At 49.4% G+C, this 19525-nt stretch overlaps 4 non-coding genes and 3 pseudogenes across 4 annotated transcripts; all 7 read left to right on the forward strand.

Annotated features, from left to right (window-relative positions):
* Positions 1-4667: 4667 nt before the first annotated feature.
* Positions 4668-4847, forward strand: LOC142732842 (U2 spliceosomal RNA; annotated as a pseudogene).
* A 1301-nt stretch (positions 4848-6148) lies between these two features.
* Positions 6149-6339, forward strand: LOC142732817 (U2 spliceosomal RNA). The gene has a single exon (XR_012879678.1). It is a non-coding gene; the product is annotated as a U2 spliceosomal RNA (small nuclear RNA).
* Positions 6340-7640: 1301 nt separating this feature from the next.
* LOC142732818 (U2 spliceosomal RNA) lies at positions 7641-7831 on the forward strand. The gene has a single exon (XR_012879679.1). It is a non-coding gene; the product is annotated as a U2 spliceosomal RNA (small nuclear RNA).
* Positions 7832-9132: 1301 nt separating this feature from the next.
* On the forward strand, positions 9133-9234 carry LOC142732849 (U2 spliceosomal RNA; annotated as a pseudogene).
* A 5536-nt stretch (positions 9235-14770) lies between these two features.
* On the forward strand, positions 14771-14958 carry LOC142732841 (U2 spliceosomal RNA). The gene has a single exon (XR_012879697.1). It is a non-coding gene; the product is annotated as a U2 spliceosomal RNA (small nuclear RNA).
* Positions 14959-16259: 1301 nt separating this feature from the next.
* On the forward strand, positions 16260-16450 carry LOC142732819 (U2 spliceosomal RNA). Its single transcript, XR_012879680.1, has one exon. It is a non-coding gene; the product is annotated as a U2 spliceosomal RNA (small nuclear RNA).
* A 1301-nt stretch (positions 16451-17751) lies between these two features.
* Positions 17752-17853, forward strand: LOC142732850 (U2 spliceosomal RNA; annotated as a pseudogene).
* The last annotated feature ends 1672 nt before the right edge of the window (positions 17854-19525 follow it).

Genomic DNA, 19525 nt, shown 5'->3' on the forward strand with positions numbered 1-19525 from the left:
TGGAACGGACGAAGATTCTCTGTCTGCAGGAGCACAAGGTTGGTCATTATACTTTGATCTTGATGGATTTACCTGCTTGCCATAATCTGCATTTCAACTTGATGGAAAATATTAATAACCCTGAGCTTGCTGGACTCTCTTTTGTTTTACTCTATGATGAAGGAGAAGTCTTCTTGGTGGTTTTTTTGTATAATGCACATGTACCACTGCAGGATATTGTGGCCTTTTTGTCCAGGCATTGTGCATATGTCAAGTATGAAAACAAAATCTTGAACTCTGAATTGCTATGGACCGGGAAATACAAATTTCGTGTCCGTTTTCGCCAAAGCATTGAGGAACCAGGAGGTTTTCATTTCCCTCCTTCAAATTTCTCCATTGGAAGAGATAGGGGATATTTGTTCTTTCCCAGGTGTCCACCATTTTGTAGAAACTGCAAGGTTTTTGGCCATACAAAAGAAGGGTGTCAGAAAACGGGCAGGTGCTCCAAGTGCAATCAGGAGGGGCATGCAGCAAAGGAATGTGTTAATCGCATTGTCTGTAACCTGTGTGAGGTGGAAGGTCACGCCTTCAAAGACTGCCCTCTGCGGAAAAAATCATATGCAGATGCAGCCAGAATCAGAGTGTCTGAGATGCCTGGGATGGCGGGGCTGATGGGATATGCAAATGAGGCAACTATTGTCCATCATGCCTCTGGAGTTGCAACTTTAGCAGAAGTACAAGTGGAGGAAGGGGCAGGTATGGAGGCAGCCCCTGTCGAGGAAGATCTCCCTCACCCAACTGATGTCCAGACTGGGCTGCAGGGTGAGGGTGAAATTGAGGATGATGTGCCTGTGAATCCTGATGTCTCTTGGTGTCTGGATGAGGTGTTCCCAGAGGAATTTGGAGAGCAAGGGGACTTCACTACAGTTACCAGACCTGCTGATGAGATTCTGGACATGGGAGCCAAGAGGGCCAGGTTGACTGCGTCACCTCCGGTTACCCCTGGAAGAGATGCTGAATATCCTTCATCAATGATATCTTTGGATCAGCCTTTTCTGGAAGAAGGTCAAGGGACTCATCTCTTTACCTTAAATTGCCCGCCTCCAGAAGGCAAAGGCTGAGATATAAATGGACAGTTTGTGGATATTTGGTTGCTAAAATCAAAGTATGGCCACCAAAACTCTATGTAATGTCGTATCCTTAAATGTGCGACAAATTAAATCTAAGCCCAGGAGGGCTGCAGTCCTTGATTTTTTAAAAAATATAGGAGCTGATATTTATGCTTTGCAGGAATGTGGAATAGCAGAACCTGTGCCTGAGCAGGAGTGGCCACATGGCCAATGTATATGGTCTGGTTCCTCTATGAATAAAAATGATGGTGTAGGAATTTTGCTAGGGAATAGGAATTTAAAGTTAGAGAGCTATACTGTGGTGGAGGTGGGGAGGTGTATTTTGGCAGAGATTAATGTCAGAGGATGGAGGGTAAGGGTAATTAATATATATGGAGCAACAAAAAAAGAAGAAAGATTAGAGCTCCTAGAGAAATTGTCTTTTTTTTTGCCAGGGAGAATTCCCACGATTTGGGTTGGGGACTTTAACTGTGTGACGGAGGGGGAAAAAATGGATGTATCTGGTAAAAAGTTGTACCAAATAATCAAAGATTTTTCTTTTATAGATGCTGCTGAGGTTCATTTGGGAAAGCCACCACCCGACACTTATAGATCTGATAGAGGAGGGGTAACATCAAGGATAGATCGGGTGCTCTTCTCAAAAAATGTGGGGTGTATAAGTTTGCAGCAGCGTGATGTGACCTTTTCTGACCATGTGTGTATGTGTGCAACCTTTGAAGGGGATGCTCGTTTAGTGCGTGGTGCAGGCGTATGGAAGCTAAATGTAAGTTTGTTAGAGGATGAAAGAATTGTGAAGGCTTTTATATATGCTTATAAAGGATGAAAATTGCGGCAGGAATTTTTTGGGAATGTGTTGGAGTGGTGGGACTGGATGAAGAATGAATGTAAAAAATTTTTTAAAAAATGGGGCTATAAAAAAGCAGCTATGCTAAGAAACCAATATAATGAGTTGAATGTTAGAATAGAATGGTTAAGAAAACTTAGCGAGCTAGGGGTGGATGTGAGTGATTTGATGAGGGACGCAAGGAGTGAAAGTAGCCGTTTACTAGAGGAAAAAGGGAAAAAAATTATATATACATCAAAAGTGGAAAACTTAGACAAAGACGAAAAATGCACACGATTCTTTTTCAAAAAAATATGTGGTAAAAAGGATGATATGGATGAATTATTGAATGATAGGGGTGAGTGTGTTTCTGGAAAGGATGTGATGAGTGAAGTTGAAGGTTTTTATACCCAGTTGTATGGAGAGAAGTGGTATGATAAGGATTTGATGAATGAGGTTTTGAATGGGTTGGAAAATAAACTTGGAGAGGAAGATCGTGAGTCTCTGTGTGGTGATATTACCATGGATGAAGTGAGAAATGTGGTGATGAGTGCAAATAAAAATAAAACACCTGGGAAGGATGGGATTCCAATTGAATTATATGTGAGGATGTGGGATATAATGGGTGGGGATTTGCTTGCGGTATGTCAGTATATGTGGAAGCATGGTGTGCTGAGCGAATCTATGAAAGAAGGTGTGGTTGTGCTGATATATAAAAAAGGTGAGAAGAAAAACTTGGCAAACTGGAGGCCAATTACTTTGTTGGCTTCTGATTATAAGTGTTTTAGTAAAGTATTGGCCAATAGGATGCGTGAGGTTGTTGGTGAAGTGGTGAATGAAGATCAAGTGTGTGCAGTGCCTGGTAGAAGTATGACTGATAATTTGTTGTTACTAAGGGATATGATTGGGGACTGTATGGATAGAAAGCAGAAATGTATGGTCCTATCTGTGGATTTTGAAAAGGCATTTGATAGGGTGTCGCATGAGTTTATGTTTAAAGTGCTGTTTAAAATGGGTTTTCCGAGAAAGTTTGTGTATGCAGTGAAAGGTTTGTATAGGAACGTAACAAGTGAGTTTCTCGTAAATGGGTTTCTGAGTGGAAAAGTGGGGATAAGGTCAGGTGTCAGGCAGGGTTGCCCTATGTCCCCTGTCCTGTTCATTAGTGTGATTGAAGTATTGTTGTGTATGGTTAGAAGGGAAAAATTTATCAGTGGGTTATTAATCCCTGGGAGTAATGGGAAATTTGTGAAAGTGTTGGGTTATATGGACGATGTGGTGATTGTTAGTGAAAGGGAGGCGGAGATAAATAGAGCGAGATTGTTGTTGAGTTTGTTTTGTAGTGCGTCTGCGTTTAAAGTGAATTGGGGTAAATGTAGCTTTAAGTGTTTTGGTGACAGGTGTGTGAGAATGGATGGGGTTAAGTGTGAGATGGGTGCTATTAAAATATTGGGTGTGCAATTTAATGAGGATCTGAGAGGGACTGAAAGTTGGGATGAATGTGGTATGAGAATAGAACGAAAGCTGAACTTTTGGAGCCTGAGAAGTTTGACACTGACGGGAAAAATTCTGATAGTTAAAGCTGTTATATTACCAATTTTACTTTTTTGTGCAGTTGTTTTCCCTTTTGCTACCCATAAAATTAAGAAGACGGAAAAGATGATTTTTACCTTTTTTTGGGGGAGTAGAATGGAAAAATTGAAGAGAGAGTATGTGTATAAGATGTGTGTGAATGGTGGTTTAGATTTCCCAAATGTTGAGTTATTTTTGGGTTTGCATTATATCAAAGTGGTGTCTGTGTTAGTGCAGAGGAATAACAAGACTGGTTTCATGATTAGATACTTGGCTGGTTGGATGTTGTATGGTCTGAATTGGGTAAAGAGAGATGCAAGTGTGCCTGTGGCTTTCAAGTGTCCAGTGTGGTATATGAGGATTGAGGTTTTTGTGAGGAAAAATGACTTGCTTGCTGTGCCAATGAGTGGTTTTAAAAATAAGAATGCGGTGATGAAGAGAATACGTGCGAATGAAATTCCATGTGAAATTGCAGGTTTGAGGTCTAATGAAGTGCAGAGTGTATGGAGTAAATTGAAGGTGAGTGGTATGTCAAACAGACAGCGTGATATTGTATGGATGTCGCTGCATAATATCCTACCTGTTAGGCAAGTGCAGAAAAGAAGGGATCTTATTAGGTCTGAGGTTTGCCCGAGGGATGGATGTGGAGCAAGTGAGAGTGTGAGACATATGTTGTGGGATTGTGACTATTCGTATGAAGTATGGAAAGGGGTGGGTGGTTTGTGTAAAGAACTGGCGGGGGTAAAATTCGTTAATTGGAAAGTAGCAATGTTTGGAATGGGTGCAAGTAGTCGTATGAAAGATAGAATTATGTGGTTAATTATGGCATGTGTGATGGAAAGTTTGTGGGATGTGAGAAACTTGTTAGTGTTTAAAAGGAAATTAGTGCCTGTAAATGAGTGTATTAGGATGATTTTGTCTAGACTTTACGTCATATATTTGTGGGATAGACAGCATGGTGGTGGCTTAGATTCAGAGGGGATATGGAAGTTCAAAAAATGGAAATTCCTGATACGATGTAGGTAATATTGTTCTGTTTTTTTTGTGATTGTTTATGTGAATTGATTATGAATAAAGAACAAACCAGAATGATGCTAAGTTTGAAGCAACGTGGTTTTGATTTTCAAGTTTTGAGAAACATTATAAGTTGCTTATAACTAACTGAAATGGTTTTAAAAAAAAAAAAAAAAAAATCTGTTCTTATCAGTTTAATATCTGATACGTCCCCTATCTGGGGACCATATATTAAATGGATTTTTAGAACAGGGAGATGGAAATAGAGCTTGCTCTGTCCACTCCACGCATTGACCTGGTATTGCAGTATTTCCAGGACCGGTGCACCCTTCCCTTATGTGTTGACTAAAATCAGATTCCAAAAGTGCTATTTGTGTTTGCTATTGTTTTTGTCTTTCTGATGGGATCTCCCCTTTTAATCCCATTATTTCAACACCTGTTGGACAATGCATTTGTACAGTCATGTGTGATAATGAGCTCATTTATTAAATGCAATTAATTAATACATTGCCACCTCTTGTTGTGTGTGTGTCTTCTGTGTTTCTGTGTTTCCGGCATTTCACATTGGAACAGCTCATTCACCTTCCTTGTCTTCTCTCCGCCCTCCCTCCTAGGTAGGTTAAAGAGCTGCACCTGAGCCAGCCACTGATTGATGCAGCACCACAGTCAAATAGCGGAGTGGAGTAGGGGAACAGCAAACAGCCATTAAAGCCGCCCGCCCGCCCGCCCGCCCGCCTGCCTGCCTGCCTGCCTGCCTGCCCGCCACAATGGACCTACCTGTGTACACTACATGGATGTGATGGAATGTACTGTCGTCCCTACATTTCAAGAAGAAGTAAGAATTGCAGTTGCAACAAAGCCTTGCTTGCCTACAAAGAGAGCAGCAATTTGGATTTGTTACTATGTTACCTAGAAGAATAACAAACTGTGCAAGGATGGAGGTTGTAGGAGCAAAGAGAAGTTGTCTGTAAAGTTGGTGGATGCTTATTTTCCATTTTGCAGTCCCTTGTCTCCCTCTTGTGGCCTCCTGGAGGCAAATAAATGTGCAAAAAAAAGACAGCCTGGCGGCCGGCTGTTGCAGTGTTGCCCTCTCAGGCAACACTGAGTGACTGACTGAGCCGCACCGTCTTATATAAAGTTCAGACGGAACTTTGCACGTGTCATAGTGGAGCCCTCAGGATTCCAGAGCCAGCTTTCTGACATCATAATGGGGCCTGCCTCAGAGATAAAAGCCTGGGCCCAGGCAGTGTTGGTCAGTGCTGCTCAGCAGGCAGCACCGGACTGGACTGGATTAAAGCTGATACAAGGTGTGAAGGAACAAGGGGTGGCTGTGGGCATGCACTTGCTGCCGCTGCCAGTGTTTATCTGCATGGCAGGAGGGCATTTGGGCGTTGCCAGGAAGGCGTTTTTATGTAGATTCCTCCTCTTTCAGCACTGCATTGTGGTGCAAGCAAAAGAAGCAAATCCTGTGTAGCTTCCTCTCCGGCCTTTATTCACCTCCCGCTTAGTAGCTGTAAATGTGTGTGAGCCTGCAGGGCCCCATGGAATTGCCTAGGAGTAGGCTGAATCAATCGCTGCAAGGGGTGAACAGCAGTATGGGACAGGCTCGGGCAAGGCAAGGGCCGCTCGGGTTATCGCTTCTCGGCCTTTTGGCTAAGATCAAGTGTAGTATCTGTTCTTATCAGTTTAATATCTGATACGTCCCCTATCTGGGGACCATATATTAAATGGATTTTTAGAACAGGGAGATGGAAATAGAGCTTGCTCTGTCCACTCCACGCATTGACCTGGTATTGCAGTATTTCCAGGACCGGTGCACCCTTCCCTTATGTGTTGACTAAAATCAGATTCCAAAAGTGCTATTTGTGTTTGCTATTGTTTTTGTCTTTCTGATGGGATCTCCCCTTTTAATCCCATTATTTCAACACCTGTTGGACAATGCATTTGTACAGTCATGTGTGATAATGAGCTCATTTATTAAATGCAATTAATTAATACATTGCCACCTCTTGTTGTGTGTGTGTCTTCTGTGTTTCTGTGTTTCCGGCATTTCACATTGGAACAGCTCATTCACCTTCCTTGTCTTCTCTCCGCCCTCCCTCCTAGGTAGGTTAAAGAGCTGCACCTGAGCCAGCCACTGATTGATGCAGCACCACAGTCAAATAGCGGAGTGGAGTAGGGGAACAGCAAACAGCCATTAAAGCCGCCCGCCCGCCCGCCCGCCCGCCTGCCTGCCTGCCTGCCTGCCTGCCCGCCACAATGGACCTACCTGTGTACACTACATGGATGTGATGGAATGTACTGTCGTCCCTACATTTCAAGAAGAAGTAAGAATTGCAGTTGCAACAAAGCCTTGCTTGCCTACAAAGAGAGCAGCAATTTGGATTTGTTACTATGTTACCTAGAAGAATAACAAACTGTGCAAGGATGGAGGTTGTAGGAGCAAAGAGAAGTTGTCTGTAAAGTTGGTGGATGCTTATTTTCCATTTTGCAGTCCCTTGTCTCCCTCTTGTGGCCTCCTGGAGGCAAATAAATGTGCAAAAAAAAGACAGCCTGGCGGCCGGCTGTTGCAGTGTTGCCCTCTCAGGCAACACTGAGTGACTGACTGAGCCGCACCGTCTTATATAAAGTTCAGACGGAACTTTGCACGTGTCATAGTGGAGCCCTCAGGATTCCAGAGCCAGCTTTCTGACATCATAATGGGGCCTGCCTCAGAGATAAAAGCCTGGGCCCAGGCAGTGTTGGTCAGTGCTGCTCAGCAGGCAGCACCGGACTGGACTGGATTAAAGCTGATACAAGGTGTGAAGGAACAAGGGGTGGCTGTGGGCATGCACTTGCTGCCGCTGCCAGTGTTTATCTGCATGGCAGGAGGGCATTTGGGCGTTGCCAGGAAGGCGTTTTTATGTAGATTCCTCCTCTTTCAGCACTGCATTGTGGTGCAAGCAAAAGAAGCAAATCCTGTGTAGCTTCCTCTCCGGCCTTTATTCACCTCCCGCTTAGTAGCTGTAAATGTGTGTGAGCCTGCAGGGCCCCATGGAATTGCCTAGGAGTAGGCTGAATCAATCGCTGCAAGGGGTGAACAGCAGTATGGGACAGGCTCGGGCAAGGCAAGGGCCGCTCGGGTTATCGCTTCTCGGCCTTTTGGCTAAGATCAAGTGTAGTATCTGTTCTTATCAGTTTAATATCTGATACGTCCCCTATCTGGGGACCATATATTAAATGGATTTTTAGAACAGGGAGATGGAAATAGAGCTTGCTCTGTCCACTCCACGCATTGACCTGGTATTGCAGTATTTCCAGGACCGGTGCACCCTTCCCTTATGTGTTGACTAAAATCAGATTCCAAAAGTGCTATTTGTGTTTGCTATTGTTTTTGTCTTTCTGATGGGATCTCCCCTTTTAATCCCATTATTTCAACACCTGTTGGACAATGCATTTGTACAGTCATGTGTGATAATGAGCTCATTTATTAAATGCAATTAATTAATACATTGCCACCTCTTGTTGTGTGTGTGTCTTCTGTGTTTCTGTGTTTCCGGCATTTCACATTGGAACAGCTCATTCACCTTCCTTGTCTTCTCTCCGCCCTCCCTCCTAGGTAGGTTAAAGAGCTGCACCTGAGCCAGCCACTGATTGATGCAGCACCACAGTCAAATAGCGGAGTGGAGTAGGGGAACAGCAAACAGCCATTAAAGCCGCCCGCCCGCCCGCCCGCCCGCCTGCCTGCCTGCCTGCCTGCCTGCCCGCCACAATGGACCTACCTGTGTACACTACATGGATGTGATGGAATGTACTGTCGTCCCTACATTTCAAGAAGAAGTAAGAATTGCAGTTGCAACAAAGCCTTGCTTGCCTACAAAGAGAGCAGCAATTTGGATTTGTTACTATGTTACCTAGAAGAATAACAAACTGTGCAAGGATGGAGGTTGTAGGAGCAAAGAGAAGTTGTCTGTAAAGTTGGTGGATGCTTATTTTCCATTTTGCAGTCCCTTGTCTCCCTCTTGTGGCCTCCTGGAGGCAAATAAATGTGCAAAAAAAAGACAGCCTGGCGGCCGGCTGTTGCAGTGTTGCCCTCTCAGGCAACACTGAGTGACTGACTGAGCCGCACCGTCTTATATAAAGTTCAGACGGAACTTTGCACGTGTCATAGTGGAGCCCTCAGGATTCCAGAGCCAGCTTTCTGACATCATAATGGGGCCTGCCTCAGAGATAAAAGCCTGGGCCCAGGCAGTGTTGGTCAGTGCTGCTCAGCAGGCAGCACCGGACTGGACTGGATTAAAGCTGATACAAGGTGTGAAGGAACAAGGGGTGGCTGTGGGCATGCACTTGCTGCCGCTGCCAGTGTTTATCTGCATGGCAGGAGGGCATTTGGGCGTTGCCAGGAAGGCGTTTTTATGTAGATTCCTCCTCTTTCAGCACTGCATTGTGGTGCAAGCAAAAGAAGCAAATCCTGTGTAGCTTCCTCTCCGGCCTTTATTCACCTCCCGCTTAGTAGCTGTAAATGTGTGTGAGCCTGCAGGGCCCCATGGAATTGCCTAGGAGTAGGCTGAATCAATCGCTGCAAGGGGTGAACAGCAGTATGGGACAGGCTCGGGCAAGGCAAGGGCCGCTCGGGTTATCGCTTCTCGGCCTTTTGGCTAAGATCAAGTGTAGTATCTGTTCTTATCAGTCCTTGTAAGGATAGATAGCTCGGAGAACCACTGGGGGCTATAAACACTAGCTTAGCGATCCAAGAGCGTTCCAGACGAAGCCGGCGACGAACTGCGGAGAAGAACCAGCGAAGACGACGATCCAGAAGGGAGAAGCCGCCATCGAGGAAGAAGCTCCGGGAGATCGCTGCCGGGAAGAAGAAGGAGAACTTCGGAGAAGAGCCGCTGCTGAAGGGGATCTTCGAAGAAGCTCGGCCGCAGAAGAAGAAGCTCGACGAGGAACCGCTGCGGAAGAAATTTCGTGGAAGAACCTCGGCCAGCAAGGAGAAGATTTGCATAGCTCCGCCCCCTTCGGGAAAGAGCTATCGAAGATCCTCCCCAAGCGACAGGAACAGCTGGAAGAAGCCATGGCCTCAACCAGCAACCCTGCCACCCAGAAGGAGAAGGCTGATGGACCAGGTGAGCCGGCCCAGGCCAGGACATCTCCTCCTGAAGCCTCCTCAAGCGGACAGGCCACCAGGAAGCCGAACCAGGCTGCTCCAACCCTGGAGCCCTGGATGAAGCAGACGGTGGCCCTGAAGCTGAAGGAGGTGGACGGGAGAGTGCCGGACATGACGGAAGAAGTGTTCTGCCAGAAGATGCTCCTGGACCAGGGCTTCGCTAAGCCGGAGACCATCAGCATCCAGGCCTTCATGACCGGGATGTTCTTCGTGACCTTCGCTTCGATCAACATCTGCAGAAGGTACTGGGAGATGGTGAAAGCGGCGAGGCCTGAATCCCCTTTCTCTCGCTTTGTGGGCAACTGCCCTGTCCAAAGAGAGGAAAGGCGGGTGACGGTCTCAATGCGGAACCCACACACCCCCGGCAAAGACATCACCACGCTCCTGAAGCGGTTCTGCACAGTGGTGAGGGAACCCACCCACATCCTGAACGGACTCGGCTTCTGGACTGGCAAGTGGTCGGTAATCGTCCGACTCAACAAGGATTCAAGCGCGGAAGACGGCCTCCAGCACCTGCCCCAGTCATTCTCGCTGGGCAACTCCTACGGCCTCATCTACTACCCGGACATGCCGCAGATCTGCAGGAGATGCAGCAAGAAGGGTCATTCGATGAAGGACTGCAAGGAGGACGCCTGCAAGAACTGCCGGGTAACAGGACACGAGACCAAAGACTGCCCGAAACGGACAATGTGCAACCTCTGCGGACAAGCAGCCCACTCTTACAAGGACTGCCCGAAGAGGGATCGATCCTGGGCAACTGTAGCAGCGAAAGCTCCAGCCAGAGGGAACCCCGCCCCAGCCAGAGCTCCAGCGGCACAGAAGACCGGGAAAAAGAAGGATGGTAAGAAGACGACAGTCCCTCCCCCCCCTCTCCCGGCCCTCCCTCGCCCTACCCTTCCCACCCTCCCTCGCCCGGCCCTCCCCACCCCCCCGTCCCCAACCCCTGTCACCCCCACTGAGGCTCTCACCTTCTCCTACCCACCCATCTCAGTGGTCCTGTCACCTGCACCTCTCCCAACCCAGCCTCCCTTCTCCCCAGCTCCAGCAGCACTAACATCTTCCTCTCCAGCTGCTGGAGTCCTCTCCCTGGAGGATTTTCCCCCTCTTGTCTCCTCAGGTGCCATCCAGAGGAAGAGAAAGGTGAGGGACAGCCCAGCGGCTGAGTCCTCAAAGCGACAAGTCGTGGAAATCTGCGAAGATTCCCTTGCGCAGCAGGAGGAAATGGAGCAGATGGTGGAGGAACTCGTGTCTGAACCTGAGGTCATCGACTTCACAACAGACATCCAGGTGGCTACAATCCTGGAACAATTTTTGTCAGAGGGCCTGCTGGATCTTTCGGACCCACCAAGCGAGGAGGATCCGCCCGACCGGACTGGTAACTAAGGTGTATCGTTTGCACTAACCTTCTTTATTCTCCCCCATGGCTGCTAAACTTAACATCTTTAGCCTCAATGTGAGGAGTGTTAGAGATAGGACTAGATGTCAGATGGTGCTAACTTTTCTTTCCAAGCAGTCGAGTGATATATTTATGCTGCAGGAATGTACTCTCCCCTCTTCCAGGTCATATCATCACCTGGCCAGGCAGTGGACCCATGGCCCGTCCTACTAGTCTGGTGGGGGCGACTGTAAGTCTGCAGGGGTTGCCATCCTGATTAGGGGAAGCGTATTTACTGTTGACTCTGTCCAGGAGCTCGTCTGCGGCCGCTTGTTGGTCGTAGACGGTTCCTGGGCGGGAGAGCCGATTAGGCTCATCAACGTGTACGCTCCCCCTATGAAGGCTGAGCGCCTGGAACTATTCCAGACCCTGCGGACCCAGCTCGCCACCACTAGGGCAGTGGTGATGGCCGGGGACTTCAACTGCCCCATCGAAGAGGATGGACGAAGTTCCGGCACTTCAATCAAGCTGGATGTCAGTTCCAAACTGCTTATCGAGATGGTAACCGAAGCATCCTTGCAGGACGTTGTGGGCTCCATGGGGATCGGCTCTGTGAACTATTCATGGAGCCGACCCGATGGCTCACTTCGTTCTCGGATTGACTTTGTGTTCACCTCCCGGGCAGTCAAGCAGCATGGGCACTCCATGATCCCCTGCTTCTTCTCTGACCACAGGGCCATTCTCTTCCAGGGTGCCATCGGCCACGGTTTTCCCCCCGGCCCTGGCTCCTGGAAGCTGAATTGTGCCCTGCTGGAAAGAGAGGAGGTACTGGCGGAACTTAGAGACGCCTATATTGTTTGGAGGAATGATAAAGTTTTCTTTGACAAAACCTGTGACTGGTGGGAATATGTTAAAGTTGAATTTCGTTGTTTCTTTCAGGCAAAAAGTCGTCAACAGGCGTGTGAGAGGAAGAGAGACTTCAGAGAGATGCAGCGTCAGCTGCGATCCCTGCAAGACCTCCTTCAATGCGGCTGGGACGTCAGGAAGGAGCTGGAGGAAGCCAAAAAGGGCCTGAAAAGGCACTTTGAGGAGGAATCCAAGCGAATTATCTTTCGGTCCAAGGTGGAGAACCTGGAGAAGGGTGAGAAATGTAACTCGTTCTTTTTCAGGAAACTCCATGCCGGCCACACGCCCCTGAAGGAACTCCGAGATGAGACCGGAAACATGCATTCTGGGAAGAAGGAGGTGATGGGAGTCGTCACAGACTACTACCGAAGCCTCTACTCCCGGAAAACCACTGACCCCGAAGCCGCCGATAAATTCCTGTCAGGTATCACTAATCATCTTGATCCTGCAGGTACGGAGGCTATGGACGTACCCCTGACGGTGGAGGAACTGCTCTCTGCCGCTAAATCCTTCAGACCCGGCAGGACCCCGGGCAGTGATGGTCTCCCAGCAGAGCTCTATGTAGCGCTGGGGGACTTGATCTGTCCGGACCTGCTGGAGCTCTATGAGGAGATGGTGGTGGAGGGTAGAATGCCACCGTCCTTGAGAGAAGGCATGATCACGATCTTGTATAAGCGGAAGGGGGAGAGATGTGACCTGAAAAACTGGCGTCCCATCTCTCTCCTGAACGTGGACTACAAGATCCTCGCCAAAGTATTGACCAACAGACTGAAGGTTGTCATCGGACAGATCATCGGATCGGACCAAACCTGCGGCATTCCTGGCCGTAGGGTGGCCGACAGTCTTGCCCTGGTGAGGGACACGGTGCATTACATGCAAAGCCGCCGTACACACGCGGCCCTGGTCAGTCTGGATCAGGAGAAGGCTTTTGACCGGGTCTCTCACGAATTCATGGGTAAGGCTCTGCGTAGGCTGCGGCTTGGCAGGTTGTTCTGTTTGTATGTTAACCTGATGTATTGCGACATTTACAGCTCGGTGCTGGTGAACGGCTGGAAGACTGACCCCTTTCCTGTATCGTCGGGGGTTAGACAAGGCTGTCCTCTTTCACCTCTCCTTTTTGTTTGTGTTATAGAGCTCTTCGCAGAGGCTATCCGGCAGAATGGAGAGATCAGAGGGATCACCGCACCAGGTCCAGGACACTTCGAGGTCAAATGCTCGCTGTACATGGACGACGTGACCGTCTTCTGCGCTGACCAGAGTTCGGTGACTGCACTCGTCCAGACCTGTGAGGAGTTCGGACGCGCGTCAGGGGCAAAAGTCAACTGCGGGAAGTCGGAAGCCATGCTCTTCGGAAAGTGGTACCTGCCTTCTCCTGCCTCCTTCCCGTTTACTATCAAGCCGGACTTCATCAAAATTCTGGGAGTCTGGTTCGGTAAGGAAGGTGCAGCCCTAAAGTCGTGGGAAGAACGCTTGGCCAAAGTCAACCAAAGGATCGGACTGTGGAGCCTCAGACAACTCACTATTGAGGGCAAAGCAATGGTCCTGCGTAACGAAGTCTTGCCTGTGCTACAATACACTGCACAGGCATGGCCCCCTCTTGCCACCGTCTCGAGGGCCATTACCAGGACTGTGTTTCACTTCATCTGGGGCTCGAAAATGGACAGAGTAAAGCGGACTGTTATGTACAAGGAGCCCCGCAAAGGTGGGAAGGGTATACCCGACATTCCCACTCTGCTGCGGATCGCTTTTGTATGTGACTGTGTTCGTAGGACTCTGAGGACAGCAAACGGCTCTGCGGGCAAGGCCATGTCCCGCTACTTCCTCCTTCCCCTCTGGCGAGGTTTTGGCTGGGACAAGTGGGACAGCTCCTTCCCTTACAACTGGCACGCTCCCTGGTTCTACGGAGATGTCGTCCGGTTTGTGAGGGAGCATCAACTGGAGGGTCTTAAGCCCGACTTGTGGAAACCTAAGACGATCCACAAGCACATCAGAGCAAAGGACTCACTGGAGTCTGTTCCAGGGCTTCATGCCGACACGTTGGAGACTGTTTGGACTAACGTGTCATCTGGCAGGTTGACCAACGGGCACAAGGACATTTCATGGATGGCCATCCAGGGAGGACTGCCTCTTAGGTCATTCATGCATGCCCGCAACCTGTGCAAGACCCGGTACTGCCCCAGGTGCCCCTTCACGGAGGAAACATCTTTGCACATTTTCTGGCAGTGCCCCTTTGCACAGGGTCTGTTGAAAGCCTTGGAACATGAACTCAAGGACTCAGTACCCAGGAACAGACTGTCGTACCGCTCGGTACTTTATGGACTATTTCCTGGGAATACCACGGATGGAGCAATCCAGGAAGCCTGGCGCCTTATGAACTGCTTTAAGGACGCTATATGGTTCGCCAGGAACCGTCTGATTTTGCGGAGAGAGAGTGTGTCCGTCCAGGACTGCCGCAGGCTGATCCACAGCCTGCTCAGAGACTATTCCACCTGGGACAGCCCGGACGTCGATGAGGAAGAGGACTGATACTCCCCTTCCCCCCACTCTCCCTTCTTGTGTGTTGTCTTTCAATAAAGCTTCGGGCCTGTGATTTCCCCCTTCCCTATCCCCTCCTACCCACTCCCCTATCCCATCACTTGTCTGTAATGCTTTGTTGTTTGGCTTTAGTGAATGCAAGAATGTTAGTGTAGCATGTGGTGTAATGTATAGCATAGGCTAGCCTGTACTGTGTATTATACTGTCATGTTATGTTTGACGACTGTTATTATTTATTATTTGCTGCTTCATGGCTTGCGCTGCGTCGCAGTAATGTTTGTATGATGACGATTGATTGTCAATAAAGCAATTTTCAATCAAAAAATCTGTTCTTATCAGTTTAATATCTGATACGTCCCCTATCTGGGGACCATATATTAAATGGATTTTTAGAACAGGGAGATGGAAATAGAGCTTGCTCTGTCCACTCCACGCATTGACCTGGTATTGCAGTATTTCCAGGACCGGTGCACCCTTCCCTTATGTGTTGACTAAAATCAGATTCCAAAAGTGCTATTTGTGTTTGCTATTGTTTTTGTCTTTCTGATGGGATCTCCCCTTTTAATCCCATTATTTCAACACCTGTTGGACAATGCATTTGTACAGTCATGTGTGATAATGAGCTCATTTATTAAATGCAATTAATTAATACATTGCCACCTCTTGTTGTGTGTGTGTCTTCTGTGTTTCTGTGTTTCCGGCATTTCACATTGGAACAGCTCATTCACCTTCCTTGTCTTCTCTCCGCCCTCCCTCCTAGGTAGGTTAAAGAGCTGCACCTGAGCCAGCCACTGATTGATGCAGCACCACAGTCAAATAGCGGAGTGGAGTAGGGGAACAGCAAACAGCCATTAAAGCCGCCCGCCCGCCCGCCCGCCCGCCTGCCTGCCTGCCTGCCTGCCTGCCCGCCACAATGGACCTACCTGTGTACACTACATGGATGTGATGGAATGTACTGTCGTCCCTACATTTCAAGAAGAAGTAAGAATTGCAGTTGCAACAAAGCCTTGCTTGCCTACAAAGAGAGCAGCAATTTGGATTTGTTACTATGTTACCTAGAAGAATAACAAACTGTGCAAGGATGGAGGTTGTAGGAGCAAAGAGAAGTTGTCTGTAAAGTTGGTGGATGCTTATTTTCCATTTTGCAGTCCCTTGTCTCCCTCTTGTGGCCTCCTGGAGGCAAATAAATGTGCAAAAAAAAGACAGCCTGGCGGCCGGCTGTTGCAGTGTTGCCCTCTCAGGCAACACTGAGTGACTGACTGAGCCGCACCGTCTTATATAAAGTTCAGACGGAACTTTGCACGTGTCATAGTGGAGCCCTCAGGATTCCAGAGCCAGCTTTCTGACATCATAATGGGGCCTGCCTCAGAGATAAAAGCCTGGGCCCAGGCAGTGTTGGTCAGTGCTGCTCAGCAGGCAGCACCGGACTGGACTGGATTAAAGCTGATACAAGGTGTGAAGGAACAAGGGGTGGCTGTGGGCATGCACTTGCTGCCGCTGCCAGTGTTTATCTGCATGGCAGGAGGGCATTTGGGCGTTGCCAGGAAGGCGTTTTTATGTAGATTCCTCCTCTTTCAGCACTGCATTGTGGTGCAAGCAAAAGAAGCAAATCCTGTGTAGCTTCCTCTCCGGCCTTTATTCACCTCCCGCTTAGTAGCTGTAAATGTGTGTGAGCCTGCAGGGCCCCATGGAATTGCCTAGGAGTAGGCTGAATCAATCGCTGCAAGGGGTGAACAGCAGTATGGGACAGGCTCGGGCAAGGCAAGGGCCGCTCGGGTTATCGCTTCTCGGCCTTTTGGCTAAGATCAAGTGTAGTATCTGTTCTTATCAGTTTAATATCTGATACGTCCCCTATCTGGGGACCATATATTAAATGGATTTTTAGAACAGGGAGATGGAAATAGAGCTTGCTCTGTCCACTCCACGCATTGACCTGGTATTGCAGTATTTCCAGGACCGGTGCACCCTTCCCTTATGTGTTGACTAAAATCAGATTCCAAAAGTGCTATTTGTGTTTGCTATTGTTTTTGTCTTTCTGATGGGATCTCCCCTTTTAATCCCATTATTTCAACACCTGTTGGACAATGCATTTGTACAGTCATGTGTGATAATGAGCTCATTTATTAAATGCAATTAATTAATACATTGCCACCTCTTGTTGTGTGTGTGTCTTCTGTGTTTCTGTGTTTCCGGCATTTCACATTGGAACAGCTCATTCACCTTCCTTGTCTTCTCTCCGCCCTCCCTCCTAGGTAGGTTAAAGAGCTGCACCTGAGCCAGCCACTGATTGATGCAGCACCACAGTCAAATAGCGGAGTGGAGTAGGGGAACAGCAAACAGCCATTAAAGCCGCCCGCCCGCCCGCCCGCCCGCCTGCCTGCCTGCCTGCCTGCCTGCCCGCCACAATGGACCTACCTGTGTACACTACATGGATGTGATGGAATGTACTGTCGTCCCTACATTTCAAGAAGAAGTAAGAATTGCAGTTGCAACAAAGCCTTGCTTGCCTACAAAGAGAGCAGCAATTTGGATTTGTTACTATGTTACCTAGAAGAATAACAAACTGTGCAAGGATGGAGGTTGTAGGAGCAAAGAGAAGTTGTCTGTAAAGTTGGTGGATGCTTATTTTCCATTTTGCAGTCCCTTGTCTCCCTCTTGTGGCCTCCTGGAGGCAAATAAATGTGCAAAAAAAAGACAGCCTGGCGGCCGGCTGTTGCAGTGTTGCCCTCTCAGGCAACACTGAGTGACTGACTGAGCCGCACCGTCTTATATAAAGTTCAGACGGAACTTTGCACGTGTCATAGTGGAGCCCTCAGGATTCCAGAGCCAGCTTTCTGACATCATAATGGGGCCTGCCTCAGAGATAAAAGCCTGGGCCCAGGCAGTGTTGGTCAGTGCTGCTCAGCAGGCAGCACCGGACTGGACTGGATTAAAGCTGATACAAGGTGTGAAGGAACAAGGGGTGGCTGTGGGCATGCACTTGCTGCCGCTGCCAGTGTTTATCTGCATGGCAGGAGGGCATTTGGGCGTTGCCAGGAAGGCGTTTTTATGTAGATTCCTCCTCTTTCAGCACTGCATTGTGGTGCAAGCAAAAGAAGCAAATCCTGTGTAGCTTCCTCTCCGGCCTTTATTCACCTCCCGCTTAGTAGCTGTAAATGTGTGTGAGCCTGCAGGGCCCCATGGAATTGCCTAGGAGTAGGCTGAATCAATCGCTGCAAGGGGTGAACAGCAGTATGGGACAGGCTCGGGCAAGGCAAGGGCCGCTCGGGTTATCGCTTCTCGGCCTTTTGGCTAAGATCAAGTGTAGTATCTGTTCTTATCAGTCCTTGTAAGGATAGATAGCTCGGAGAACCACTGGGGGCTATAAACACTAGCTTAGCGATCCAAGAGCGTTCCAGACGAAGCCGGCGACGAACTGCGGAGAAGAACCAGCGAAGACGACGATCCAGAAGGGAGAAGCCGCCATCGAGGAAGAAGCTCCGGGAGATCGCTGCCGGGAAGAAGAAGGAGAACTTCGGAGAAGAGCCGCTGCTGAAGGGGATCTTCGAAGAAGCTCGGCCGCAGAAGAAGAAGCTCGACGAGGAACCGCTGCGGAAGAAATTTCGTGGAAGAACCTCGGCCAGCAAGGAGAAGATTTGCATAGCTCCGCCCCCTTCGGGAAAGAGCTATCGAAGATCCTCCCCAAGCGACAGGAACAGCTGGAAGAAGCCATGGCCTCAACCAGCAACCCTGCCACCCAGAAGGAGAAGGCTGATGGACCAGGTGAGCCGGCCCAGGCCAGGACATCTCCTCCTGAAGCCTCCTCAAACGGACAGGCCACCAGGAAGCCGAACCAGGCTGCTCCAACCCTGGAGCCCTGGATGAAGCAGACGGTGGCCCTGAAGCTGAAGGAGGTGGACGGGAGAGTGCCGGACATGACGGAAGAAGTGTTCTGCCAGAAGATGCTCCTGGACCAGGGCTTCGCTAAGCCGGAGACCATCAGCATCCAGGCCTTCATGACCGGGATGTTCTTCGTGACCTTCGCTTCGATCAACATCTGCAGAAGGTACTGGGAGATGGTGAAAGCGGCGAGGCCTGAATCCCCTTTCTCTCGCTTTGTGGGCAACTGCCCTGTCCAAAGAGAGGAAAGGCGGGTGACGGTCTCAATGCGGAACCCACACACCCCCGGCAAAGACATCACCACGCTCCTGAAGCGGTTCTGCACAGTGGTGAGGGAACCCACCCACATCCTGAACGGACTCGGCTTCTGGACTGGCAAGTGGTCGGTAATCGTCCGACTCAACAAGGATTCAAGCGCGGAAGACGGCCTCCAGCACCTGCCCCAGTCATTCTCGCTGGGCAACTCCTACGGCCTCATCTACTACCCGGACATGCCGCAGATCTGCAGGAGATGCAGCAAGAAGGGTCATTCGATGAAGGACTGCAAGGAGGACGCCTGCAAGAACTGCCGGGTAACAGGACACGAGACCAAAGACTGCCCGAAACGGACAATGTGCAACCTCTGCGGACAAGCAGCCCACTCTTACAAGGACTGCCCGAAGAGGGATCGATCCTGGGCAACTGTAGCAGCGAAAGCTCCAGCCAGAGGGAACCCCGCCCCAGCCAGAGCTCCAGCGGCACAGAAGACCGGGAAAAAGAAGGATGGTAAGAAGACGACAGTCCCTCCCCCCCCTCTCCCGGCCCTCCCTCGCCCTACCCTTCCCACCCTCCCTCGCCCGGCCCTCCCCACCCCCCCGTCCCCAACCCCTGTCACCCCCACTGAGGCTCTCACCTTCTCCTACCCACCCATCTCAGTGGTCCTGTCACCTGCACCTCTCCCAACCCAGCCTCCCTTCTCCCCAGCTCCAGCAGCACTAACATCTTCCTCTCCAGCTGCTGGAGTCCTCTCCCTGGAGGATTTTCCCCCTCTTGTCTCCTCAGGTGCCATCCAGAGGAAGAGAAAGGTGAGGGACAGCCCAGCGGCTGAGTCCTCAAAGCGACAAGTCGTGGAAATCTGCGAAGATTCCCTTGCACAGCAGGAGGAAATGGAGCAGATGGTGGAGGAA

This window comes from Rhinoderma darwinii, unplaced genomic scaffold, assembly GCF_050947455.1.
Source record: "Rhinoderma darwinii isolate aRhiDar2 unplaced genomic scaffold, aRhiDar2.hap1 Scaffold_913, whole genome shotgun sequence".
Taxonomy (NCBI): Eukaryota; Metazoa; Chordata; class Amphibia; order Anura; family Rhinodermatidae; genus Rhinoderma; species Rhinoderma darwinii.